The 27,143-nt window shown below is 46.1% G+C and overlaps 9 pseudogenes; 5 read left to right on the top strand and 4 right to left on the bottom strand.

Moving 5' to 3' along the window:
* Positions 1 to 534: 534 nt before the first annotated feature.
* Positions 535 to 653, bottom strand: LOC143936462 (5S ribosomal RNA; annotated as a pseudogene).
* Positions 654 to 10,734: 10,081 nt separating this feature from the next.
* LOC143936415 (5S ribosomal RNA) lies at positions 10,735 to 10,853 on the top strand (annotated as a pseudogene).
* A 316-nt stretch (positions 10,854 to 11,169) lies between these two features.
* LOC143937730 (5S ribosomal RNA) lies at positions 11,170 to 11,288 on the top strand (annotated as a pseudogene).
* A 7,825-nt stretch (positions 11,289 to 19,113) lies between these two features.
* LOC143936600 (5S ribosomal RNA) lies at positions 19,114 to 19,232 on the bottom strand (annotated as a pseudogene).
* Positions 19,233 to 19,333: 101 nt separating this feature from the next.
* Positions 19,334 to 19,452, bottom strand: LOC143936347 (5S ribosomal RNA; annotated as a pseudogene).
* A 5,360-nt stretch (positions 19,453 to 24,812) lies between these two features.
* LOC143937240 (5S ribosomal RNA) lies at positions 24,813 to 24,931 on the top strand (annotated as a pseudogene).
* Positions 24,932 to 25,442: 511 nt separating this feature from the next.
* On the top strand, positions 25,443 to 25,561 carry LOC143936449 (5S ribosomal RNA; annotated as a pseudogene).
* A 101-nt stretch (positions 25,562 to 25,662) lies between these two features.
* Positions 25,663 to 25,781, top strand: LOC143937351 (5S ribosomal RNA; annotated as a pseudogene).
* Positions 25,782 to 26,956: 1,175 nt separating this feature from the next.
* LOC143937205 (5S ribosomal RNA) lies at positions 26,957 to 27,075 on the bottom strand (annotated as a pseudogene).
* Positions 27,076 to 27,143: the final 68 nt, after the last annotated feature.

Below are 27,143 nucleotides of genomic sequence, written 5' to 3'. Positions count from 1 at the left end.
ATTGTTCAGCTGCTTTTTGCTCTGTATTTCTCTGTTGCATTATGTACTCGGGGGACCGTCTTCCCCTATTTGGAGAAAAAATTGTATTTGAAAAAAAAAAGAAGCCTACAACACCTGGTATTCCCAGGCGGTCTCCCATCCAGGCATTAACTAGGCCCAACCCTGCTTAGCCTCCAAGATCAGATGAGATGGAACAGATTCAGGGTGATGTGGCCGTTGCCAATATCTTCAGGCACTCTCAACTCTCTTGACAAACACCAAGATGGTCACCTTGGAAACAAGCGGAAAAAAATAGGTCAACGGCAACAACATAAAAAGAAGCCTACGGCATCTGGAAATCCCAGGCGGTCTCCCATCCAGGTACTAAACTGGTCCCAACGCTGCTTAGCCTCTGAGATCAGATGAGATTGGGCTATTTCAGGGTGGTGTGGCCGTAGGAGATTTCTTCAGGCACTCTCAACCTTGACTAACGCCAATATGGTCACCTTGGGAAACAAACAAAAAAATCAAGTCAACGCCAACAACATGAGAAGAAGTCTACAGCACCTAGTATTCCCAGGTGGTCTCCCATCCAGGTATTAACAAGGCCCGACCCTGTTTAGTCTCTGAGATCAGACGAGATCTGGTGCTTTCAGGGTTATGTGGCCATAGGCGAGCTCTTCAGGCACTCTCAACCCTCTTGACAAACACCAAGATGGTCACCTTGGTAAACAAACAAAAAAAAAAACAAGTCAACGCCAACAACATAAAAAGAAGCCTTCAGCACCTAGTATTCCCAGGTGGTCTCCAATCCAGGTACTAGTAAGGCCCGACCCTGTTTAGCCTCTGAGATCAGAGGAGATCGGGCGCTTTCAGGCTTATGTGCCCATAGGCAATCTCTTTGGGCACTCTCAACCCTCTTGACAAATGCCAAGATAGTCACCTTGGGAAACAAGCGAAAAAAAAACAGGTCAATGTCAACAACATAAAAAGAAGACTACGGCACCTGGTATTCCAAAGCCATCTCCCATCCAGGGACTAACTAGGCCCAACCCTTCTTAGCCTCAGAGATGAGAAGAGATAGGGCTCTTTCAGGGTGATGTTGCTGTAAGCGAACTCTTTGGGCACTCTCAACCCTCTTGACAAATGCCAAGATGGTCACCTTGGAAAACAAGCGAAAAAAAAAAAATGAATCAACGCCAACAACAATAAAAGAAGCCTACAATAACTGGTATTCCCAGGTGGTCTCCCATCCAGGTACTAACCCAGGCCTGACTCTTCTTAGCCTCCAAGATCAGACGAGATTGGGTGCTTTCAGAGTGCTCGGACTCTTTCCCCATCACTAATGGGACGAGGCAGGGGTGCCCTCTGTCTCCCCTAATTTTTATTCTGACACTGGAACCACTTATGTGTCACGTTCGGAATGACCCGAATATTACTGGCATATCCAAACCCTCGGCACACCACAAAATTGCGGCGTACGCTGACGATCTAATTTTTTTCGTCTCCAACCACACAATTCGCTTCCCAATATACTCGCGGCTCTCCGGCGATACGGCAGCCTATCAAACTGTAAAATCAATTGCACCGTCGGCTGTATTGAATATATCGGTCCCGGATGGTGAGGCCAAGAGGCTACGCTCCGCTTTTCCATTCTACTGAGCTGAAAAATCTATACGTTACCTGGGCGTTGACATCGCAGCGGATTTGGCGCAATTGTACCCGCTTAATTTTGTCCCTCTCCTGAATAGACTGAAATCTGATTTGGGAAACTGGCATGCTTTAACACTGACCTGGTTCGGGCGCTGTAATGCATTCAAAATGACGGCCCTCCCGCGGATCTTATACTTGTTCCAGACATTACCGATCCGGTTACCCCCAATTTTTTTCAGACAACTGCAGGTGCTGCTCCGGGACTTTATTTAGGCGCACAAACCGCCCAGAGCCCGTTTGCATTTGCTTGCCAGACCAAAGGACAAGGGGGGTCTGGGTCTCCCAGATCTGAGACAATACTACAGAGCGACTCTGCTAGCGAGAGTCATTGATTGGCATTGTAATGGACCACACAAGCAGTGGGTGGAGATGGAGATTGAGGATGGATCCATTCCCCTATTGACCTCCCCGTGGCTCCTGTCCTCCCTACCAAAAGACCTCAGAGATCACCCCATAGTGGGAGCTACGTTGGCTGTTGTGCGGAGGTTGTTCCGCTGCACACACATTGCTCCCCTGCCGTCACCAATGACTCCGGTTATAGGTAATCCAGACTTCCCACCGGGATTTACCAACAAGAAACTGCGACAGTTGACAGTGGTGGGGAAACAGCGTCTGGGAGAGGTGTGGCCCTCGGGAGGGCTCCCGACCACGCAAACTGTCGCCGAGCTTTCTGACCCTCCGCTTGACTTGTTTAGTGCTTATCAACTTCATCACTTTCTTCTGGCCATACAAAGGGCCCCCTACTCTCCTAGAGACCTGACGCCCTATGAATCCATCTGTCACAAAAAGGAACCTGTGCGACACACCCTCTCCCTCCTGTACAACCTTTATCCACAAATGGGAGAGGGACTTTGGCATCACATTTACCCCACAACAGATAGGGAAGATCCTGACATTAGTACATAAAGCTTCCATCGCAAACCAATATCAAGAATCAGGATACAAGATAGTCTCACGCTGGTATAGAGTCCCATACCTTCTGAATAAAATGAATAGATCGATCCCGGATATTTGTTGGAGGTGCAATTCAGATACGGGGACCATGGGACACATTTTCTGGGCATGCCCGGCCTTGAGGAACTTTTGGGTGGAGGTGACCGGGACAATAAAAACTCACAGAAATATAGATATCGCACACAACCCAGCAGCGTGCCTTCTACACTTGACCGAACAGCCTGTTCGAAAATACAAAAAAACCCTCACGATGCATCTCCTGAACTCCGCCCGGGCCTGCATTCCCACACTGTGGAGGCAGCCTCAGCCCCCATCCAAGGTGCTGTGGTATTCCAAAGTCAATCATATTCTCCGGATGGAAGAATTGACCGCCACCCTTCACAACACTGAAGAGGCATTTAGTGTTACATGGAGGCCCTGGAGGTATTTTACTGGTACTTGAGACTTGACATTCGGGAGGTGAGCAGCGCCCCTGTCCCAGAAAAAGACTGAACATCTAACGTTTACCTACGTAGGCCATGTCTGCCCTGGGTGGCATTCCCCCCCTCCCTTTTTGTCTTTATTTTTCTATTTTTCCCCGCCGCCATCCCCCCCCTCCTCTCTCTCTGTCTTTGCACTCTCTTCTTCCCCCGTCCTTCCTTTTGACTATGCCTTGTCTCCTTACTAGCCTTTGGGACCCAGAAGAACCCCAGGGTTCTGGACACGACCGGCTCATATTTTATTCTGGTTCACGTAGGTCATGATAAGCTGGCTCGCTGTGGTCCCAGTTGTTCTCCATGATTACATTTGTCCAAACGGAGCTGCATTAGTTATACTGTACTACATGTCTGAGGTGGGGTTTCTCTCTTTTCTGCATGAAACTGTAGGACTCCCTTCTGAAAACCCAGAGTTATTTGGCTGCCTAGTTTTTGTTACCATGTAATTGTGACCCTGGGTCATGCTGTATGGTTGACTGTTATATTTATGTTGTTCTACTTATACTTAATAAAATAATAAAACAAAAAAAAAAAATAAGTCAATGCCAACAACTTAAAAAAAAAGCCTATGGCATCGAGAAATCCCAGGCGGTCTCCCATCCAGGTACTAACCAGGTCCCAACCCTGCTTAGCCTCTGAGATCAAATGAGATTTGGCTCTTTCAGGGTGATGCAGCTATAGTAGATTATTTCAGGCACGCTCAACCCTCTTGACAAACGCCAAGATGGTTACCTTGGGAAACAAACAAAAAAAAACAAGTCAACGCCAACAACATAAAAAGAAGCCTACCGCACCTAGTATTTCCAGGCGGTCTCACATCCAGGTATTAACAAGGCGTGACCCTTTCTAGCCTCTGAGATCAGCGGAGATTGGGTGCTTTCAGGGTGATGTGCACATAGGCAATTTCTTTGGGCACTCTCATCCCTCTTGAAAAATGCTCGATAGTCACCCTGGGAAAAACAGGTCAACGCCAACAACCTAAAAAGAAGAATACGGCACCTGGTATTCCAAGGCCGTCTCCCATTCAAGTACTAACTAGGCCCAACCCTTCTTAGCCTCTGAGATCAGAAGAGATAGCGTGCTTTCAGGGTGATGCGATCTCTTTAGGCACTCTCAACCCTCTTGACAAATGCCACGATGATCACTTTGGGAAACAAACGAAAAAAACAGGTCAACACCAACAACATAAAAATAAGCCTGCGGCATCTGGAAAACCCAGGCGGTCTCCCATCCAGGTACAAACCAGACCCAACCTTGCTTAGCCTCTGAGACCAAACGAGATTGGGCACTTTCAGTGTGTGGTGCTCGTAGGCAATTTCTTTGTGCACTCTCTTGACACATGCCAAGATGGTCACTAGTGTATACAGATAGGCTAGATTATACAGAAGAACGTCCTGGGTATGCAGAGATAGAGGCTAGGGTATACAAAGAGAGAGGCTAGAGTATGCATACTTGCTAGTGTATACAGGCGGACTAGTGTATACAGAAGACCGGTTAGTTTATACAGAGAGGCAAATGTGTACAAAAGACAGGCTAGTGTATACAGATAGGCTAGATTATAGAGATAGGCTAGATTATACAGAAGAACGTCCAGGGTATGCAGAGATGGAGGCTAAGGTATACAGAGAGAGAGGCTAGAGTACGCATACTTGCTAGTGTATACAGATGGACTAGTGTATACAGAGGACCGGCTAGTTTATACAGAGAGGCTAACGTCTACAAAAGACAGGCTAGTGTATACAAATAGGCTAGATTATAGAGAAAAACGTCCTGGGTATGCAGAGATGGAGGCTGGGTTACACAGAGAGGCTAGTGTATGCAGGCTTGCTAGTGTATACAGACGGACTAGTGTATACAGTAGACCAGCTTGTTTATACAGGGAGGCTAATGTCTACAGAAGACCGGCTAGTGTATATTTGCTTGTATATAGGCTAGATTATAGAGAAGAACGTGCTGGGTATGCAGAGATGGAGGCTAAGGTATACAGAGAGAGAAGTTGGGTTACTAAGAGAGGCTAGTGTATGCAGACTTGCTAGTGTATACCGGTGGACTAGTGTATACAGAGAGGCTTGGGTATACAGAGAGAAAATGTATAAAGAGATGCTAGTGTATACAAAAGACAACCAAGAGTAGACAGTGAGGCTCGTGTATACAGAAGACCGGCTACAGAGAAGCTAATTTTACAAAAGACAGGCTAGTGTATACAGATAGGCTATTTTATACAGAGGAAGGTTCTGGGTATGCAGTAATGGAGGCTAGGGAATCCAGAGAGAGACTGTGTTACACAGAGAGGCTAGAGTATGCAGAAGAACGGCTATTTCTTTTTACAGATAGGCTTGTGTATACAGAAGACAGTCTGGGGAATTCAGTGAGGCTAGTGTATGCAGAGAGGCTGGGACACCGAGACTATTGTAAAAAGAAGGCAGGCTAGTGTATATAGATTACGGGCACGTGTATACAGAAGACAGAGAGGCTAGTCTATATTGAGTGGCTGGTGTACACAGAGAGATTAATGTATACAGAAAAGCTAGCGTGTAAAGAAGACAGGACTTTATTTTTTGCTAATGCAACTACTTCTGAAACATGTAAAGTGCTTTTTTCATATTTTGGTGCTGTTAAAAAGTGGTGTGTTGTCAGTGGTGATATCAATGTGACAGTTAATGTGGAGAACTACAACTATACAAAATAGAGCAAAAGAGTGCTAAGTTTATTTTGTTAAGTCATTGACTGATAGACGTTAAGTAATTGGCCGTTATTGGTTTGGCAGTACATGGTTTATTTTGATGTAAGATAGTTTTATTCTCTACTTATTATTAGCATTATTATCATTATTCGTATTATTCATATATATTATGCAGAGTGTAAGTATTGCAGTGAGACGATATTGCTTTTGAAAGATTTGTATTATTATACATAGCATCGTTAGCAGACCAATAGGACAATTTACATGGCTTAATATTGCAGAGCGTAATTTATCAGGAAAGAGATCCAAAGCGTTAGTTGCAGTAGCTTCATAAAACTGAGAAATCGTTGCATTACTCTAAATTTAAAAGTTGTTCCGGTAGCACTGAAAAGACGATATTAGATGAGTGATCTACACATTTCGTTTACTATTACAGAGAGATACCGGCTAAATGTTAATATGTGCTGCGTGTAAGGTAGAAATTAGATGGTTTAGTGTGAGCTGGTTTACCAGGATTTAGAGATAGTAATCTGTTTATACTAATAATAAATATAGCAAAATAACTCTAAAATTAATATTGAGACAGTATATACAGGTTTACAGGTTTAAGTGGAAATACACGAAATAACAGAAACGACGTGTGTAGATTTTTAACAATCAGGTTCATTACGTGTCTTTAATCATGTAGTGAATATACCCCCAATATAGCACAAGGATGAGAAAGCATAATAACTAACAGAGGATGACATGGCAAAAAGACAAACTGCATTAGAAATGTGAATATGAATTAGAGATGAAATGCCAATCCCCACGGCTACGTACAGCAAAGTGTGAGCTAAGCAGCTAAATATTCTGCAATAGCAGAGATTAAGTATTGCAGTCGAAATGAGATCGGAAGCTTTAGTTGCAGTAGCTCCAAAATGACTGAGAAATCATTTCATTACTCTAAATGTAAAAGTTATCCCGGTAGCACTGAGTGGACTGATCGTTGTGGTACAAATTCAGTTTCCTATAGCAGAGAGATACCAGCTAAATGTGAGACGAGCAATTAAACTGTTCACATCGGTAGCATTATATTACTCTTAATATGTGCACCGTGTAAAGAAGCAATAAGATGGTTTTGTATTATCCTAAAATTAGCAGTATACGTAATAAAGTTAACTTGGATTCAGACATAGCAAAATCTATAATCTAATTTAGCAAAATTAGAAAGGATAATATTGATACAGTATATATTGGTCGAGTTTAAGTGGAAATACACAAAATATCTAGCTTACCTTTACATTGTTCAATAGAGTAAATTGACGTAGCTTGAAAATTCCAACGTGTAAATCGTTCCATTAATTATGTTACGCACGAAGACGGCTTACACTGACTGTTTTCCGTTTCCACTGGTCATCGGCATAATGTATCAGTAACCATGAACATTAATAATGATAGACAGCTTACATTAGGATGTAAGCATGATGTGAATGTAAAATGAATGTAAAATAGTTGCATTATGTGTTATTAATGTATTGCTATGCTTTGCTACTGCAACCACTTCTCAATCAAGTAAACCGTCCCACTGCTTTTCTCACATTTTGCCGCTGTTAAAAAATGTGTTGCAAGTGTTATGTGTTACAAATGGTTATCAGTGTGACAGTTAATGTGGAGAAGAAGTAATACACAAAATAGAGTCAGAAAGAGAATCCTATTGCATAGAGGTAGCGAGAGATGGTTGCATTAATCTTAATGTGCAGTGTGTAAAAGGTTTTAAAAAGATGGTTTTGTGTGACTTTTGCTTTAACGTAAAATTAGCTGTAGACATTATAACTTGTTACAATGATTTAGAGATAGTAATCTCTATAAAATAATAATAATAAGTATAGCAAAACAAATTAGAAAAATATTGAAGCAGTATGTATAGGTCGAGATATAGTGACTACACAAAAGGGATCAAGGGATAGTTGCAAAGTCAAGGGATAAATGCAAAGGTACATTATTTAAGAGTAAATTGAAGTAGCTTGCAAATTCCAAAGTGTAAATCGTTCCATTAATTTAGTTGCGCACGAAGACGGTTTACACTGACTGTTTTCCGTTTCCACTGGAAAGAGAATCCTATTGCATACAGGTAGCGAGAGATGGGTTGCATTACTCTTAATGTGAAAAGGTTTTAAAACGATGGTTTTGTGTGAATTTTGCTTTAACGTAATATTAGCTGTAGACATTATAACTATGGTTAGGTTTACAATGATTTAGAGTTAGTAATCTCTATAATATAATAATAATAAGTATAGCAAAACAAATTAGGAAAATATTGAGGCAGTATATATAGGTCGAGAGTAAAGTAATATCCTCATTAAGGCAGAATGTCGGAATAGCAATGAGATTCGATGGTTGCAATATAAAACGAAATATGAGAACGGCTAAAATACAGAACAACAGTACATAATTTAAGAGTACAGTAGAATATAGTATAAATTATTTAAGATTAAATCGACTTAGAATGAAAAAAATCTAAGTTTAAATCGTTGAGTAAATCGTAAATTTATCAGTTAAATTTTCCACTGGTATAGTCATAATTTAATATCAGTATTTGCTATCAGTAAATATTAAAATTGTAAGACGGTTCACGGTTATGTGGAATTGATATGGATTTAAAAGCGGTACATTAATTTTCTGAAGCATATGGCAGAAAGACGGCTTACACTGCTTTTCTCACATTTTGCTGCGGTAAAAAGAAATGTTTTGTCACTGTGTTTTAACTGTGACAGTTAAGGTGGAGAAAAAGAAGTAATACAGAAAATAGAGTCAAACAGTGGAAACGTTTATTTGTCATGACAGCTGATACTGGTTGAGCCATAAAACTGTTTCATTAAGATGTAAGACTAGTTTTATTCTCTACATATAGGCTTTTCAGAGAGTTGTATAATATAGGCGACCAATAGGACATTTAAATGGCTTAATATTGTAGGGAGGGAGTATCGCTGTTCAAAGGTAAGAGATTGAAAGCTTAGCTTGAAAATAGCCGAGAAATAGTTGCGTTAGTCTAAATTTAAAGGATATGCCGGTACCAATGAGAAAGCTAGTTGATCTTTGCATTACACAATCCTATTATTATTATTATTATTATTAAGATCATAGTGCAGAGAGATACTCAGTTAATGTCAGAGATACTCGGTTAATGTCAGAAAAGCAATAAAACTGTTTATATCTCTAGCGAGCGATAGTTACATTACTCTTAGTATGTGCAGCATGTCTGGTAGCAAATGGATGGTTTTGTGAACATTTTGCATTACCGTACAATTAGCGGTAGAACTCATCGAAGTGAATAGATGTAACCGGATTTTGAGATAGTACTCTCTATTTCTAATAAGAATGTGAGAGTTGATGTGGAGAATTACAAATATGCAAAATAGAGCAAAAGAGTACATGGTTTATTTATATGTATGATAGTTTTATTGCATGCTTGATGTGGATGATTAAAATCCTGTAGTGATCTATATTTAGCATAAAAATGAAAAGGCATAACATGGCAATGAGACAAACTCCATTAGAGATGTGAGCTAGATGAAATGATGAAATGTCTCTGTATAGCCCAGATTGTCTTCTGTTATCACTTAGCCTACCCTCTAAATTCACTAGCCTCTCTATATACACCAGCATGTTTACACTAGCCGATCTTCTGCATACAATAGCCTGTCTTCGATATACATTAGCCTATGTTCTGAATACACTAGCCCGTCTTCTGTCTTCTGTATGCCCTAGCCTGTCTTCTGTATACATTAGTCTCTCTGTATAAACTAGCATCTCTGTATACCCCAAACTGTCTTCTGTAAAAACTTGTCTCTCTTTATAGCTTGTCTAGCCTTTCTTCTGTACACACTAGCTTCTCTGTATACACTAACCAGGCTTCTATATACAATAGCTTCACTCTATGCACTAGCCTCTCTGTATAATCTAGCCTCTCTATATACCCTAGATAGTGTTCTGCATACACTAGCCTCTCCGTAGAAGCCAGCCTTTATTCTGTGTTCACGAGCCTTTCTTCTGTATGCTGTAGTCTTCTATATATACTAGCTTCTCTGTACACCCTTGCATCTCTGTAATACACTAAACCCTCTGTATACCACAGCCTGTCTTCTGTATATGCTAGACTGTAAAAACTAGCTAGAATACACCAGCCTGTCTTCTGTACCCACTAGAATCTCTGTATACACTACCCAGTCTTCTGTATACACTGTCAGCTTGGATGTATACCCAAGCCTGTCTTCTGTGTACACTAGTCTCTCTATATGCACTGTCCTAACTGTATACACTTAACTCTCTCTATACACTAACCTCTCTATATCAACTAACATCTTTGTATATATTAGCTTCTCTTTAAGCTAGCCTCTCTGTGTACCCCAGCCTCACTGTTTACTCTAGCATCTCTGTATACTCAAGTCTATCTGCATACACGAGTCTGTATTCTGTATTCACTAGCCTTTCTTCTGTATGCTGTAGATATATACCAGCTTCTCTGTACACCCTAGCACTGTAACAGTGCTAGGTTCCTGTATTACAGAAACAGAACACCAGCAATAAAGGTGTATACTGTGCAGGAGGCACACAACACCCACTCTAACTTCGGCACTGCAGATGCATGTATTGCAGAAATTGAACACCAGTAATAAAGGGTAGCTTCAGGTGTGTACTGTGCAGAGGGTTAAGAGTGTCTAAATAGAACACCTATGGCCACATCACCCTGAAAGCGCACAATCTCATCTGATCTCGGAGGCCTAGCAGTGTACGGCCTGGTTAATACCTGTATGGGAGACCATCTGTGAATACCAGGTGCCGTAGGCTTCTTTTTATGTTGTTGGCGTTTACCTGTTTATTTTCGCTTGTTTCCCAAGGTGACCATCTTAGCATTTAACAAGAGGGTTGAGAGTGCCCAAAGAGATCACCTATGGCCCCATCACCCTGAAAGTGCCCAATCTCATCTGATCTCAGAGGCTAAACAGTGTCGGGCCTGGTTAGTACCTGGATGGGAGACCGCCTGGAAATACCAGGTGCCATAGGCTTCTTTTTATGTTGTTGGATTTGAACTGTTTTTTTCGCTTGTTTCTCAAGGCGACCATCTTGGCGTTTGTCAAGAGGGTTGAGAGTGCCCAAAGAGATCGCTTACAGCAGCATCACCCTGAAAGAGCCCTATCTCTTCTCTTCTCTGAGGCTAAGAAGGGTTGGGCCTAGTTAGTACTTGTATGGGAGATGGCGTTGGAATACCAGGTGCCGTATTCTTCTTTTTAAGTTGTTGACATTGACCTGTTTTTTTTCGCTTGTATCTCAATGTGACTATCTTGGCATTTGTCAAGAGGGTTGAGAATGCCCAAAGAGATTGCCTATGGGCACATAACCCTGAAAGCACCCGATCTCCTCTGATCTCAGAAGCTAAACAGGGTTGGGCCTTGCTAGTACCTGGATTGGAGACCACCTGGGAATACTAGGTGCTGTAGGCTTCTTTTTATGTTGTTGGCCTTGACCTGTTTTTTTTTTCACTTGTTTCCCAAGGTGACCATCTTGGCGTTTGTCAAGAGGGTTGAGAGTGCCCGAAGAGATCACCTACGGCCCCATCACCCTGAAAGCACCCAATCTCGTCTGATCTCGGATGCTAAACAGTGTCGGGCCTGGTTAGTACCTTCTTTTTTTATTTTTTATTTTTATTTAGTAGTATGCGACATACAATGCAAAGGCAACTTCACAGAATGTGTTATAAAAATAGTTACAAACAAACGATCATATTGCATGGATATCAGAGCCAATGGTAAGAAGTCCGAGCAGAATAGCACGTGTACAGCTTTGCGGTCATATCAAGATGAGATTAAAGCTCCATCTCGTTGGGATCCTCTACCACTTAAAATATTATTGATACTAGCCCTGCTACCCTCGAAGAGTTTAGATATCCATAGATAGGGGAAGAGTATTGTGTAGTAGTCAAATGGGGTCGGAACATACCATTTTCTTTTCCCTTTTTTGAGTTAAGAAGGGAAATAGTAGAACTGAAAGGAGGGAGAAGGGGAAAGAGAAGATTGGGGAAGGAAATGGCAGAAAAGGAAAAGAAGGGGTGTCGTGGGTAGAGTGGATAGGGTGGGGTCCCCTCCCAGGGAGTAAGAGACGCCCTCGGCTCACCAGCTCATCAGCTGTCCAACGTTTGGAACAGCGATCTCCAACGATCACCATGAGCTTACTGTGTCTCGCGGAGGTATTCTTCCGAAAAGCGAAACTGGGTCCAGTAGAACCATCTGCTCCCATGCTCCTCCGTTTTATCCCTCATTGTGGCAGTCAGGTCTTCCATTCGTTCAATATCATTTACCCTTGCGAACCACTGGGTCACCATTGGAGCAGATTGCTCTTTCCACTGACTTGGGATGCAGGCCCTAGCTGCATTGAGGAGATGTTTAAGTAAGGACTTATGATAACGCTTTCTCGACATAGGAGTTAGATTGAGAAGAACTGCTGCAGGATCATTGGCTAAGGAAATGTCTGTGAACTTGTGGATGAGTCTCAGGACAGGCTGCCAGAATGTTTGTAATTTACGGCATTCCCAGAAAATGTGGAGAATGGTGCCAGCCTGTTGCCCACAGCGACAGCAGCGGTCAGATTGACCGGGGAATATTTTGGCCAACACCACCGGTGTATGATACCAGCGTGTGATCAGCTTATATGAGAACTCCTGATATTTACTGCAGAGTGACGACTTATGGGCGAAAAAGAGTATTCTGTCCTTCTGTGGTTTGGAGAATGTAGTTTGTAAGTCCCTTTTCCATTTAGCTAGGAAGGGTGGATCCGTGGAAGATTGTGCGTCTGTCAGGATTTGGTAGGACCTAGAGAGGGAACCACGAATTGGGCCATCATCCAGGCAAAGTTCCTCAAAGGGGTGGAATTGTCTAGAGAAGAACGAATGGTTAGGTAGTGATCCGAGGAAATGGATTAGCTGTCTAGCTCTCCAGCTATCCAATGCAACAGGTACTTGCTCTAGCAGTATGGTCCCCATGGGAATCAAGCCCGTGGGTCCAAGAAATAGGGCTGCTCTCAGAAGCCCTTTCGGGGCTTGCCTGGTAAAGGCCTGGTCAGACAGGCCCGGAGGGAATCTAGGATGTCCAATAATTGCGGTCATAGGAGAAGGGAAGTTAGTCAGGTGGGAAAGGTGAAAAAAACTATCCATCTCGGCGAGCGAGGGGCCAATTAATGGGTGAGTAGTCACACAGGGCTCCAGTGGCTTTCCCGCCCAAGGCAGACCAGCCAGTGGAACCCGCGCCATCTCCTGGCGATAACTTGACCCATAGCTTCAGTTCCCCATGCCGGTGTCTTATCACATATGGTCCCCCATCGGATAGTGTCCGCTGTGTACTGCGCATGCGCAGTACACAGCAACACAGATTCTGAAAATTGCCGAGCATGAACGGCGCCTGCGCACTGAGTCCAGGTTCTATCCCCACTATCCAAGTGGACATAGAGTAAGAATATAAAAGAGCCGAGCGCAGCGAAGCCGAGCCCAAAGCGTGGCGAGCGAAGCTCACCTGCGAGGGGCCCTCTAATATTCACAACCCTATGTCCGCTTGGATGGTGGGGCTACCACCTCCACTCACTGCGCAGGCGCCGTTCAGCTTCGGAGATTTTCCGAAGCATTGCCCTACCAATACGCATATGTTTTCCGCGCCAGAGGAACTTGATAAAGATTGAGCGAACCGCATGAAAGAAAGTCTGGGGTAATTTGATAGGTAAGGCTTGTAGTAGATGCAGATGTCGTGGCATCGCGTTCATCTTCAACACATTACAGCGTCCGAACCATGACAGAGCTAGTGGGTCCCATCTTTTAAGGTCCGCTGTAAGCCCATAGGCTTCTTTTTATGTTGTTGGCTTTGACCTGTTATTTTTGCTTGTTTCTCAAGGCGAAAATCTTGGCGTTTGTCAAGAGGGTTGGGCGTGTCTTGAGGAGAACGCTTACGGGCCACATCAACCTGAAAGCACCCGATCTCGTCTGATTTCAGAGGCTAAGCAGCGTCAGGCCTGGTTAGTACCTGGATGGGAGACTGCCTGGGAAGACCAGGTGCCATAGAAGGATCTGGTCTGGTTAGTGTCTTGATTGGGAGATCGCCTGGGAATACTGGATGCCGTAGGCTTCTTTTTATGTTGTTGGCTTTGACCTGTTTTTTTTAGCTTGTTTCCCAAGGTGACCATCTTGGCATTTGTCAAGAGGGTTGAGAGTGCACAAAGAAATTGCCTATGGGCATAACACCCTGAAAGCGCCCAATCTCGTTTGGTCTCAGAGGCTAAGCAGGGTTGGGCCTGGTTTGTACCTGGATGGGAGACCGCCTGGGTTTTCCAAATGCCGCAAGCTTCTTTTTATGTTGTTGGCGTTGACTTGTTTTTTTTGTTTGTTTCCCAAGGTGACCATCTTGACGTTTGTCAAGAGTGTTGAGCGTGCATTTGATCTCAGAGGCTAAGCAGAGTTGGGACCTGGTTAGTACCTGGATGGGAGACCACCTGGGATTTCTCGATGCCATAGGCTTTAGTTTTAAGTTGTTGGCATTGACTTATTGTTTTTTATTTTTATTATTATTTTATTAAGTAGAACAACATAAATATAACAGTCAACCATACAGCATGACCCAGGGTCACAATTACATGGTAACAAAAAATAGGCAGCCAAATAACTCTGGGTTCTCAGAGGGGAGTCCTACAGTTTCATGCAGAAAAGAGAGAAACCCCACCTCCGACATGTAGTACAGTATAACTAGTGCAGCTCCGTTCGGACAAATGTAATCATGGAGAACAACTGGGACCACAGTGAGCCAGCTTATCATGACCTACGTGAACCAGAGTAAAATATGAGCCGGTCATGTCCAGAACCCTGGGGTTCGTCTGGGTCCCGAAGGCTAGTAAGGAGACAAGGCATAGTCAAAAGGGAGGACGGGGGAAGAAGAGAGTGCAAAGACGGAGAGAGAGGAGGTGGGGGGATGGCGGCGGGGAAAAAAAGAAAAATAAAGACAAAAAGGGAGGGGGGAATGCCACCCAGGGCAGACATGGCCTACGTAGGTAAACGTTAGATGTTCAGTCGTTTTCTGGGACAGAGGCACTGCTCACCTCCCGAATGTAGTCTCGAGTACCAGTAAAATACCTCCAGGGCCTCCATGTAACACTAAATGCCTCTTCAGTGTTGTGAAGGGTGGCGGTCAATTCTTCCATCCGGAGAATATGATTGACTTTGGAATACCACAGCACCTTGGATGGGGGCTGAGGCTGCCTCCACAGTGCGGGAATGCAGGCCCGGCTGTATTCAGGAGTTGCATCGTGAGGGTTTTTTTGTATTTTCGAACAGGCTGTTCGGTCAAGTGTAGAAGGCACGCTGCTGGGAACCCAAAAGTTCCTCAAGGCCGGGCATGCCCAGAAAAGGTGTCCCATGGCTCCCGTATCTGAATTTCACCTCCAACAAACATCCGGGATTGATCTATCCATTTTATTCAGAAGGTATGGGACTCTATACCAGCGTGAGACTATCTTGTATCCTGATTCTTGATATTGGTTTGCGATGGAAGCTTTATGTACTAAGGTCAGGTTCTTCCCTATCTGTTGTGGGGTAAATGTGATGCCTAAGTCCCTCTCCCATTTGTGGATAAATGGTGGGGGTCGACTCCTCCTCCTGACTACTCAATAGGTTGTACAGGAGGGAGAGGGTGTGTCGCACAGGTTCCCTTTTGTGACAGATGGATTCAAAGGGTGTCAGGTCTCTAGGAGTGTAGGGGGCCCTTTGTATGGCCAGAAGAAAGTGACGAAGTTGATAAGCACTAAACAAGTCAAGCGGAGGGTCAGAAAGCTCGGCGACAGTTTGCGTGGTCGGGAGCCCTCCCGAGGGCCACACCTCTCCCAGACGCTGTTTCCCCACCACTGTGAACTGTCGCAGTTTTTTGTTGGTAAATCCCGGTTGGAAGTCTGGATTAGCTATAACCGGAGTCATTGGTGATGGCAGGGGAGCAATGTGTGTGCAGCGGAACAACCTCCGCACAACAGCCAACGTAGCTCCCACTACGGGGTGACCTCTGAGGTCTTTTGGTAGGGAGGACAGGAGCCACGGGGAGGTCAATAGGGGAATGGATCCATCCTCAATCTCCATCTCCACCCACTGCTTGTGTGGGCCATTACAATGCCAATTAACGACTCTCGCTAGCAGAGTCACTCTGTAGTATTGTCTGAGATCTGGGAGACCCAGACCCCCCTTGTCCTTTGGTCTGGCAAGCAATTGCAAACGGGCTCTGGGCGGTTTGCGCGCCCAAATAAAGTCCCGGAGTAGCACCTGCAGTTGTCTGAAAAAAATTGGGGGTAACCGAATCGGTAATGTCTGGAACATGTATAAGATCCGCGGAAGGGCCGTCATTTTGAATGCATTACTGCGCCCGAACCAGGTCAGTGTTAAAGCATGCCAGTTTCCCAAAACAGATTTCAGTCTATCCAGGAGAGGGACAAAATTAAGCGGGTACAATTGCGCTAAATCCGCTGCGATGTCAACGCCCAGGTAACGTATAGATTTTTCAGCCCAGTAGAATGGAAAAGCGGAGCGGAGCCTCTTGGCCTCACCATCCGGGACCGATATATTCAATACAGCCGACTTGGCGCAATTGATTTTATAGTTTGATAGGCTGCCGTATCGCTGTAGAGACGCAAGTATATTGGGAAGCAAAATATGTGGATTGGAGACGGAAAAATTTAGATCGTCAGCGTACGCCGCAATTTTGTGGTGTGCTGAGGGTTTGGCTATGCCAGTAATATTCTGGTCATTCCGAACGTGACACATAAGTGGTTCCAGTGTCAGAATAAAAATTAGGGGAGACAGAGGGCACCCCTGCCTCGTCCCATTAGTGATGGGGAAAGAGTCCGAGCATCACTCGTTCACCCGTACCACTGCCAACGGCGTGGAGTAAAGCGTGGTCTAGTTATTAAAAGATGGGACCCACTAGCTCTGTCATGGTTTGGACGCTGTAATGTGTTGAAGATGAACGCGATGCCACGACTTCTGTATCTACTACAAGCCTTACCTATCAAAATACCCCAGACTTTCTTTCATGCGGTTCGCTCAATCTTTATCAAGTTCCTCTGGCGCGGAAAACATATGCGTATTGGTAGGGCAATGCTATTGCGACCGAAATTGCGGGGAGGTATTGGCTTCCCGGACCCTGCTCTATATTACACAGCGACGCACATGACACCGGTGGTTGACTGGTGCCGGTGTTCTGCCATATACTGTCCGGCCATGATATAGTGTCCGCGCCGTACTGCGCATGCGCAGTACGGAGCAGACGAAGCTTCGGAAAATCTCCGAAGCTGAACGGCGCCTGCGCTTTGAGTGGAGGTGGTGGCCCCACCATCCAAGCGGACGGTGAAAATTAGAGGGCCCCTCGCAGGCGAGCTTCGCTCGCCACGCTTCGGGCTCGGCCTCGCTGCGCTCGGCTCTTTTATATTCTTACTCGGTGTCCACTTGGATAGTGGGGATAGAACCTGGACTCAGTGCGCAGGCGCCATTCATGCTCGGCAATTTTCGGAATCTGTGTTGCTGTGTACTGCGCATGAGCAGTACACAGTGGACACTATCCGATGGGGGACCATATGTGATAAGACACCGGCATGGGGAACTGAAGCTATGGGTCAAGCTATCGCAGGAGATTGCGCGGGTTCCACTGGCTGGTCTGCCTTGGGCGGGGAGGCCATTGGAGCCCTGTGTGACTACCCACCCGTTAATTGGCCCCTCGCTCGCCGAGATGGATCGTTTTTTTCACCTTTCCCACCTGACTAACTTCCCTTCTCCTATGACCCCAATTATTGGACATCCTAGATTCCCTCCGGGCCTGTCTGACCAGGCCTTTACCAGGCAAGCCCCAAAAAGGGCTTCTGAGAGCAGCCCTATTTCTTGGACCCACGGGCTTGATTCCCATGGGGACCATACTGCTAGAGCAAGTACCTGTTGCATTGGATAGCTGGAGAGCTAGACAGCTAATCCATTTCCTCGGATCACTACCTAACCATTCGTTCTTCTCTAGACAATTCCACCCCTTCGAGGAAATTTGCCTGGATGATGGCCCAATTCGTGGTTCCCTCTCTAGGTCCTACCAAATCCTGACAGACGCACAATCCTCCACGGATCCACCCTTCCTAGCTAAATGGAAAAGGGACTTACAAACTACATTCTCCAAACCACAGAAGGACAGAATACTCTTTTTCGCCCATAAGTCGTCACTCTGCCATAAATATCAGGAGATCTCATATAAGCTGATCACACGCTGGTATCGTACACCGGTGGTGTTGGCCAAAATATTCCCCGGTCAATCTGACCGCTGCTGTCGCTGTGGGCAACAGGCTGGCACCATTCTCCACATTTTCTGGGAATGCCCTAAATTACAAACATTCTGGCAGCCTGTCCTGAGACTCATCCACAAGTTCACAGACATTTCCTTAGCCAATGATCCCGCAGCAGTTCTTCTCAATCTAACTCCTTTGTCGAGAAAGCGTTATCATAAGTCCTTACTTAAACATCTCCTCAATGCAGCTAGGGCCTGCATCCCAAGTCAGTGGAAAGAGCAATCTGCTCCAATGGTGACCCAGTGGTTCGCAAGGGTAAATGATATTGAACGAATGGAAGACCTGACTGCCACAATGAGGGATAAAACGGAGGAGCATGGGAACAGATGGTTCTACTGGACCCAGTTTCGCTTTTCGGAAGAATACCTCCGCGAGACATAGTAAGCTCATGGTGATCGTTGGAGATCGCTGTTCCAAACGTTGGACAGCTGATGAGCTAGTGAGCCGAGGGCGTCTCTTGCTCCCTGGGAGGGGACCCCATCCTATCCACTCTACCCACGACACCCCCTTACCCCGTCTTTTCCTTTTCTGCCATTTCCTTCCCCAATCTTCTCTTTCCCCTTCTCTCTCCTTTCAGTTCTACTATTTCCCTTCTTAACTCAAAAAAGGGAAAAGAAAATGGTGTGTTCCGACCCCATTTGACTACTACACAATACTCTTCCCCTATCTATGGATATCTAAACTCTTCGAGGGTAGCAGGGCTAGTATCAATAATATTTTAAGTGGTAGAGGATCCCAACGAGATGGAGCTTTAATCTCATCTTGATATGACCGCAAAGCTGTACACGTGCTATTCTCCTCGGACTTCTTACCATTGGCTCTGATATCCATGCAATATGATCGTTTGTTTGTAACTATTTGTATCACACATTCTGTGAAGTTGCCTTTGCATTGTATGTCGCATACTACTAAATAAAAAATAAATAAAAAAGAAGCCTATGGCACCTGGTATTCCCAGGCGGTCTCCCATCCAGGTACTAACCAGGCCTGATACTGTTTAGCATCCGAGATCAGACGAGATTGGGCGCTTTCAGGGTGATGGGGCCGTAGGTGATCTCTTTGGGGACTCTCAACCCTCTTGACAAACGCCAAGATGGTCACCTTGGGAAACAAGTGAAAAAAAAAACAGGTCAAGGCCAACAACATAAAAAGAAGCCTACAGCACCTAGTATTCCCAGGTGGTCTCCAATCCAGGTACTAGCAAGGCCCAACCCTGTTTAGCTTCTGAGATCAGAGGAGATCGGGCGCTTTCAGGGTTATGTGCCCATAGGCAATCTCTTTGGGCATTCTCAACCCTCTTGACAAATGCCAAGATAGTCACCTTGAGATACAAGCGAAAAAAAACAGTTCAATGTCAACAACATAAAAAGAAGAATATGGCACCTGGTATTCCAACGCCATCTCCCATCCAGGTACTAACTAGGCCCAACCCTTCTTAGCCTCAGAGAAGAGAAGAGATAGGGCTCTTTCAGGGTGATGCTGCTGTAAGCGATCTCTTTGGGCACTCTCAACCCTCTTGACAAATGCCAAGATGTATTCCCAGGTGGTCTCCAATCCAGGTACTAGCAAGGCCCAACCCTGTTTAGCTTCTGAGATCAGAGGAGATCGGGCGCTTTCAGGGTTATGTGCCCATAGGCAATCTCTTTGGGCATTCTCAACCCTCTTGACAAATGCCAAGATAGTCACCTTGAGATACAAGCGAGAAAAAACAGGTCAATGTCAACAACATAAAAAGAAGAATACGGCACCTGGTATTCCAATGCCATCTCCCATCCAGGTACTAACTAGGCCCAACCCTTCTTAGCCTCAGAGAAGAGATAGGGCTCTTTCAGGGTAATGCTGCTGTAAGCGATCTCTTTGGGCACTCTGAACCCTCTTGACAAATGCCAAGATGGTCACCTTGGGAAACAAGCAAAAAAAAAAAACGAATCAACGCCAACAACATAAAAAGAAGCCTACAATAACTGGTATTCCCAGGTGGTCTCCCATCCAGGTACTAACCAGGCCTTGCTTATGTTGTCAACGGACGCGGAGAAGGCCTTTGACAGGGTGGCCTGGCACTTTATGCAGGCCACCCTGGAACATATAGGTCTTGGCCCCAACATGATGAGCTGGGTAATGTCGCTTTACTCCACGCCGTCGGCAGCGGTACGGGTGAACGAGTGATGCTCGGACTCTTTCCCCATCACTAATGGGACGAGGCAGGGGTGCCCTCTGTCTCCCCTAATTTTTATTCTGACACTGGAACCACTTATGTGTCACGTTCGGAATGACCCGAATATTACTGGCATAGCCAAACCCTCGGCACACCACAAACTAAACTTAAAACTAAAGCCTATGGCATTGAGAAATCCCAGGCGGTCTCCCATCCAGGTACTAACCAGGTCCCAACCCTGCTTAGCCTCTGAGATCAAATGCACGCTCAACACTCTTGACAAATGCCAAGATGGTCACCTTGGGAAACAAACAAAAAAACATCCAGGTACAAACCAGGCCCAACCCTGCTTAGCCTCTGAGACCAAACGAGATTGGGCGCTTTCAGGGTGTTTTACCCGTAGGCACAAAACGTAGGCATGCATGAGGGAGCCCGTCACAACAGAAAAGGCATCACAGAATGGGATCCACCACCCCCCCTCCCATACCCCTAAAGTACATGCAGTCCCCAAACAAATGAATTTCTCCCTTTGGAAGATTGTCCTCTCCTTACCCCCTCTCCCCCATCCACGCCCCAGGGGGAAAAGGGGCAGGGAAGGGGGGAAAGGGGGAGTGGAAGGGGGAAAGGGTGAGTGGAAGGGGGGAAAGGGGGAGGTAAAGGAGGGAAGGGAAGGGTAGGAAGGGGGGGAAGGGAGGCGGGAAACAGGGGAGAGGGGACAAACATGCGGAAATGTCAAGTCCTTTAGCGCACTCCCACCAGCAAACACCCGGACCCCATAAATTTCAACTCCTCCCCTCCATGGTCACCACATCAAGATGAAAGAGGAGCAGCCCTGGTCGGTGCATGGAAAATCCGGCAGGCAAGGGGCTGGGCCACCATCCCTCCATCAAACGGGAGACTTCACCCGAGCAGCAGTCCTGGGGCCCGCCAATTAGTGTCTCTCCTGCATCACCATCGGGGGCTGTGTAGAGCATGCAAAGGGAGGCTGGGACCGCCCAAACAGTAAGGGGTAAATCCTCCAGGGGGGTCCAGAGTCACCCTGGAGGGAAGCAGTGTCTCGTACCAATAGGCTCAATAAATAAGTCATCCAGGGTCCCCGAAAGCTGCAGAAGGCAATGTCGGCAAAGAGTAGGTGGGAGCCAGAGGGGGTGACGAGGGGCGCAACCAGGGGGAGGGGACACATATGTGGGAATGTCAAGCCCTTCCAGTACAGCGCACTAGGTATCTGGTAGGTGGGGGCAGGGGGGGAGGAGTGTCCCTCATATTACTCACGTTGGCCATACCTTGAAGCTGAGCGCTCTGCATACCCAGGACGTTCTTCTGTATAATCTAGCCTATCTGTATACATTAGCCTGTCTTTTGTACACATTAGCCGGTCCTCTGTATACACTAGTCTGTCTGTATACACTAGTGTATACAGATAGGCTAGATTATACAGAAAAACGTCCTGGGTATGCAGAGATGGAGGCTAGGGTATACAGAGAGAGAAGCTAGAGTATGCATACTTGCTAGTGTATACAGACGGACTAGTGTATACAGAAGACCGGCTAGTTTATATAGGGAGGCTAATGTGTGCAAAAGACAGGCTAGTGTATACAAATAGGCTAGATTATAGAGAAGAACATCTTGGGTATGCAGAGAGAGAGGCTGGGTTACACAGAGAGGCTGGTGTATGCAGACTTGCTAGTGTATACAGACGGACTAGTGTATACAGAGAGGCTTGGGTATACAGAGAGCTAATGTATAAAGAGCAGCTAGTGTATACAAAAGACATCCAAGGGTATACAGAGAGACTCGTGTATGCAGAAGACCGGCTAGTTTATACAGAGAGGCTAAAGTGTACAAAACACAGGCTAGTGTATATAGATAGGCTAGATTATACAGAAGACCGTCCTGGGTATGCAGAGATGCAGGCTAGGGTATACAGAGAGAGAGACTGTGTTACACCTGTTTTTTTTTCCCTTGTTTCCCAAGGTGACCATCTTGGCATTTGTCAAGAGGGTTGAGAGTGCACAAAGAAATTTCCTATGGGCACAACACCCTGAAAGCGCCCAATCTCATTTGGTCTCAGAGGCTAAGCAGGGTTGGGCCTGGTTTGTACCTGGATGGGAGACCGCCTGGGTTTTCCAGAGCCGGTCATGTCCAGAACCCTGGGGTTCGTCTGGGTCCCGAAGGCTAGTAAGGAGACAAGGCATAGTCAAAAGGGAGGACGGGGGAAGAAGAGAGTGCAAAGATGGAGAGAGAGGAGGTGGGGGGATGGCGGCGGGGAAAAAAAGAAAAATAAAGACAAAAAGGGAGGGGGGGAATGCCACCCAGGGCAGACATGGCCTACGTAGGTAAACGTTAAATGTTCAGTTGTTTTCTGGGACAGAGGCACTGCTCACCTCCCGAATGTAGTCTCGAGTACCAGTAAAATACCTCCAGGGCCTCCATGTAACACTAAATGCCTCTTCAGTGTTGTGAAGGGTGGCGGTCAATTCTTCCATCCGGAGAATATGATTGACTTTGGAATACCACAGCACCTTGGATGGGGGCTGAGGCTGCCTCCACAGTGCGGGAATGCAGGCCCAGGCGGCATTCAGGAGTTGCATGGTGAGGGTTTTTTTGTATTTTCGAACAGGCTGTTGGGTCAAGTGTAGAAGGCATGCTGCTGGGAACCCAAAAGTTCCTCAAGGCCGGGCATGCCCAGAAAAGGTGTCCCATGGTCCCTGTATCTGAATTTCACCTCCAACAAACATCCGGGATCGATCTATCCATTTTATTCAGAAGGTATGGGACTCTATACCAGCGTGAGACTATCTTGTATCCTGATTCTTGATATTGGTTTGCGATGGAAGCTTTGTGTACTAAGGTCAGGATCTTCCCTATCTGTTGTGTGGTAAATGTGATGCCTAAGTCCCTCTCCCATTTGTGGATAAATGGTGGGGGTCGACTCCTCCTCCTGACTACTCAATAGGTTGTACAGGAGGGAGAGGGTGTGTCGCACAGGTTCCCTTTTGTGACAGATGGATTCATAGGGCGTCAGGTCTCTAGGAGTGTAGGGAGCCCTTTGTATGGCCAGAAGAAAGTGACGAAGTTGATAAGCACTAAACAAGTCAAGCGGAGGGTCAGAAAGCTCGGCGACAGTTTGCGTGGTCGGGAGCCCTCCCGAGGGCCACACCTCTCCCAGACGCTGTTTCCCCACCACTGTCAACTGTCGCAGTTTCTTGTTGGTAAATCCCGGTGGGAAGTCTGGATTACCTATAACCGGAGTCATTGGTGATGGCAGGGGAGCAATGTGTGTGCAGCGGAACAACCTCCGCACAACAGCCAACGTAGCTCCCACTACGGGGTGACCTCTGAGGTCTATTGGTAGGGAGGACAGGAGCCACGGGGAGGTCAATAGGGGAATGGATACATCCTCAATCTCCATCTCCACCCACTGCTTGTGTGGGCCATTACAATGCCAATCAACGACTCTCGCTAGCAGAGTCACTCTGTAGTATTGTCTGAGATCTGGGAGACCCAGACCCCCCTTGTCCTTTGGTCTGGCAAGCAATTGCAAACAGGCTCTGGGCGGTTTGCGCGCCCAAATAAAGTCCCGGAGCAGCATCTGCAGTTGTCTGAAAAAAATTGGGGGTAACCAATAAGATCCGCGGGAGGGCCGTCATTTTGAATGCATTACAGCGCCCGAACCAGGTCAGTGTTAAAGCATGCCAGTTTCCCAAATCAGATTTCAGTCTATCCAGGAGAGGGACAAAATTAAGCGGGTACAATTGCGCTAAATCCGCTGCGATGTCAACGCCCAGGTAACGTATAGATTTTTCAGCCCAGTAGTATGGAAAAGCGGAGCGGAGCCTCTTGGCCTCACCATCCGGGACCGATATATTCAATACAGCCGACTTGGCGCAATTGATTTCATAGTTTGATAGGCTGCCGTATCGCTGTAGAGACGCAAGTATATTGGGAAGCAAAATGTGTGGATTGGAGACGGAAAAAATTAGATCGTCAGCGTACGCCGCAATTTTGTGGCGTGCTGAGGGTTGGATATGCCAGTAATATTCGGGTCATTCCAAACGTGACACATAAGTGGTTCCAGTGTCAGAATAAAAAGTAAGGGAGACAGAGGGCACCCCTGCCTCGTCCTATTAGTGATGGGGAAAGAGTCCGAGCACCACTCGTTCACCCGTACTGCTGCCGACGGCGTGGAGTAAAGCGACATTACCCAGCTCATCATGTTGGGGCCAAGACCTATATGTTCCAGGGTGGCCTGCATAAAGTGCCAGGCCACCCTGTCAAAGGCCTTCTCCGCATCCGTTGACAACATAAGCAAGGCCACCATCGGGTGGATGGATTAAATCCACTGCGCTGCATGGATTAAATTGAGGACTCGGGCCGTATTGTCTCTAGCTTCCGACTTATTTTTATTTTTTTTGCTTGTTTCCCAAGGTGACCATCTTGGCGTTTGTCAAGAGGGTTGAAAGTGCCTGAAGAGATTGCCTACAGGCACATCACCCTGAAAGCACCCGATCTCATTTGATAATGGAGGCTAAGAAGAGTCGGGCCTTGTTAGTACCTGGATGGGAGACCGCCTGGGAATACCAGGTGTTGTAGACTTCTTTTTATGTTGTTGGCGTTGACCTGTTTTTTTTTCCGCATGTTTCCCAAAGTGACCATCTTGGTGTTTGTCAAGAGGGTTGAGAGTGCCTGTAGAGATTGCCTATGGCCACATCACTCTGAAAGCACCCAAGCTCGTCTGATCTTGGAGGCTAAGAAGATTCGGGCCTGGTTAGTACCTGGATGGGAGATACCTGGGAATACCAGTTATTGTAGGCTTCTTTTTATGTTGTTGGTGTTGATTCGTTTTTTTTTTGCTTGTTTCCCAAGGTGACCATTTTGGCATTTGTCAAGAGGGTTGAGAGTGCTCAAAGAAATCGCTTACAGCAGCATCACACTGAGGCTAAGAAGGGTTGGGCCTAGTTAGTACCTGGATGGGAGATGGCGTTGGAATACCAGGTGCCGTATTCTTCTTTTTATGTTGTTGACATTGACCTGTTTTTTTTTCGCTTGTATCTCAAGGTGTCTATCTTGGCATTTGTCAAGAGGGTTGAGAATGCCCAAAGAGATTGCCTATGGGCACATAACCCTGAAAGCGCCCGATCTCCTCGGATCTCAGAAGCTAAACAGGGTTGGGCCTTGTTAGTACCTGGATTGGAGACCACCTGGGAATACTAGGTGCTGTAGGCTTCTTTTTATGTTGTTGGCCTTGACCTGTTTTTTTTTTCACTTGTTTCCCCAGGTGACCATCTTGGCGTTTGTCAAGAGGGTTGAGAGTGCCCGAAGAGATCACCTATGGCCCCATCACCCTGAAAGCGCCCAATCTCGTCTGATCTCGGATGCTAAACAGTGTCGGGCCTGGTTAGTACCTGGATGGGAGACCGCCTGGGAATAACAGGTGCCATAGGCTTCTTTTTTTTTATTTTATTTAGTAGTATGCGACTAACAATGCAAAGGCAACTTCACAGAATGTGTGATACAAATAGTTACAAACAAACTATCATATTGCATGGATATCAGAGCCAATGGTAAGAAGTCTGAGGAGAATAGCACGTGTACAGCTTTGCGGTCATATCAAGATGAGATTAAAGCTCCATCTCGTTGGGATCCTCTACCACTTAAAATATTATTGATACTAGCCCTGCTACCCTCGAAGAGTTTAGATATCCATAGATAGGGGAAGAGTATTGTGTAGTAGTCAAATGGGGTCGGAACATACCATTTTCTTTTCCCTTTTTTGAGTTAAGAAGGGAAATAGTAGAACTGAAAGGAGGGAGAAGGGGAAAGAGGAGATTGGGGAAGGAAATGGCAGAAATGGAAAAGAAGGGGTAAGGGGGTGTCGTGGGTAGAGTGGATAGGGTGGGGGAGCAAGAGACGCCCTCGGCTCACCAGCTCAACAGCTGTCCAACGTTTGGAACAGCGATCTCCAACGATCACCATGAGCTTACTATGTCTCGCGAAGGTATTCTCCCGAAAAGCGAAACTGGGTCCAGTAGAACCATCTGTTCCCATGCTCCTCCGTTTTTTCCCTCATTGTGGCAGTCAGGTCTTCCATTCGTTCAATATCATTTACCCTTGCGAACCACTGGATCATCATTGGAGCAGATTGCTCTTTCCACTGACTTGGGATGCAGGCCCTAGCTGCATTGAGGAGATGTTTAAGTAAGGACTTATGATAACGCTTTCTCGACATAGGAGTTAGATTGAGACGAACTGCTGCGGGATCATTGGCTAAGGAAATGTCTGTGAACTTGTGGATGAGTCTCAGGACAGGCTGCCAGAATGTTTGTAATTTAGGGCATTCCCAGAAAATGTGGAGAATGGTGCCAGCCTGTTGCCCACAGTGACAGCAGCGGTCAGATTGACCGGGGAATATTTTGGCCAACACCACCGGTGTACGATACCGGGTACTAACCAGGCCTGACGCTGCTAAGCCTCTGAAATCAGACGAGATTGGGTGCTTTCAGGGTGATGTGGCCGTAAGCGTTCTCTTCAAGACACGCCCAACCCTATTGACAAACGCCAAGATGGTCGCCTTGAGAAACAAGCAAAAAAAAACAGTTCAAAGCCAACAACATAAAAAGAAGCCTATGGAACCTGGTATTTCCAGGCGGTCTCCCATCCAGGTACTAACCAGGCCCGACACTGTTTAGCCTCTGAGATCAGATGAGATTGGGCGCTTTCAGGATGATGGGGCCGTAGGTGATCTCTTTGGGCACTCTCAACCCTCTTGTTAAACGTCAAGATGGTCACCTTGGGAAACAAGCGAAAA

The sequence above is a fragment of the Lithobates pipiens genome, unplaced genomic scaffold (assembly GCF_037356315.1).
Source record: "Lithobates pipiens isolate NorthernLeopardFrog02 unplaced genomic scaffold, aLitPip1_a1.2 Scaffold_28, whole genome shotgun sequence".
Classification (NCBI taxonomy): Eukaryota; Metazoa; Chordata; class Amphibia; order Anura; family Ranidae; genus Lithobates; species Lithobates pipiens.
The sequence above is the reverse complement of the archived record's forward strand: the minus strand, read 5'-3'. Positions and strand labels throughout refer to the sequence as shown.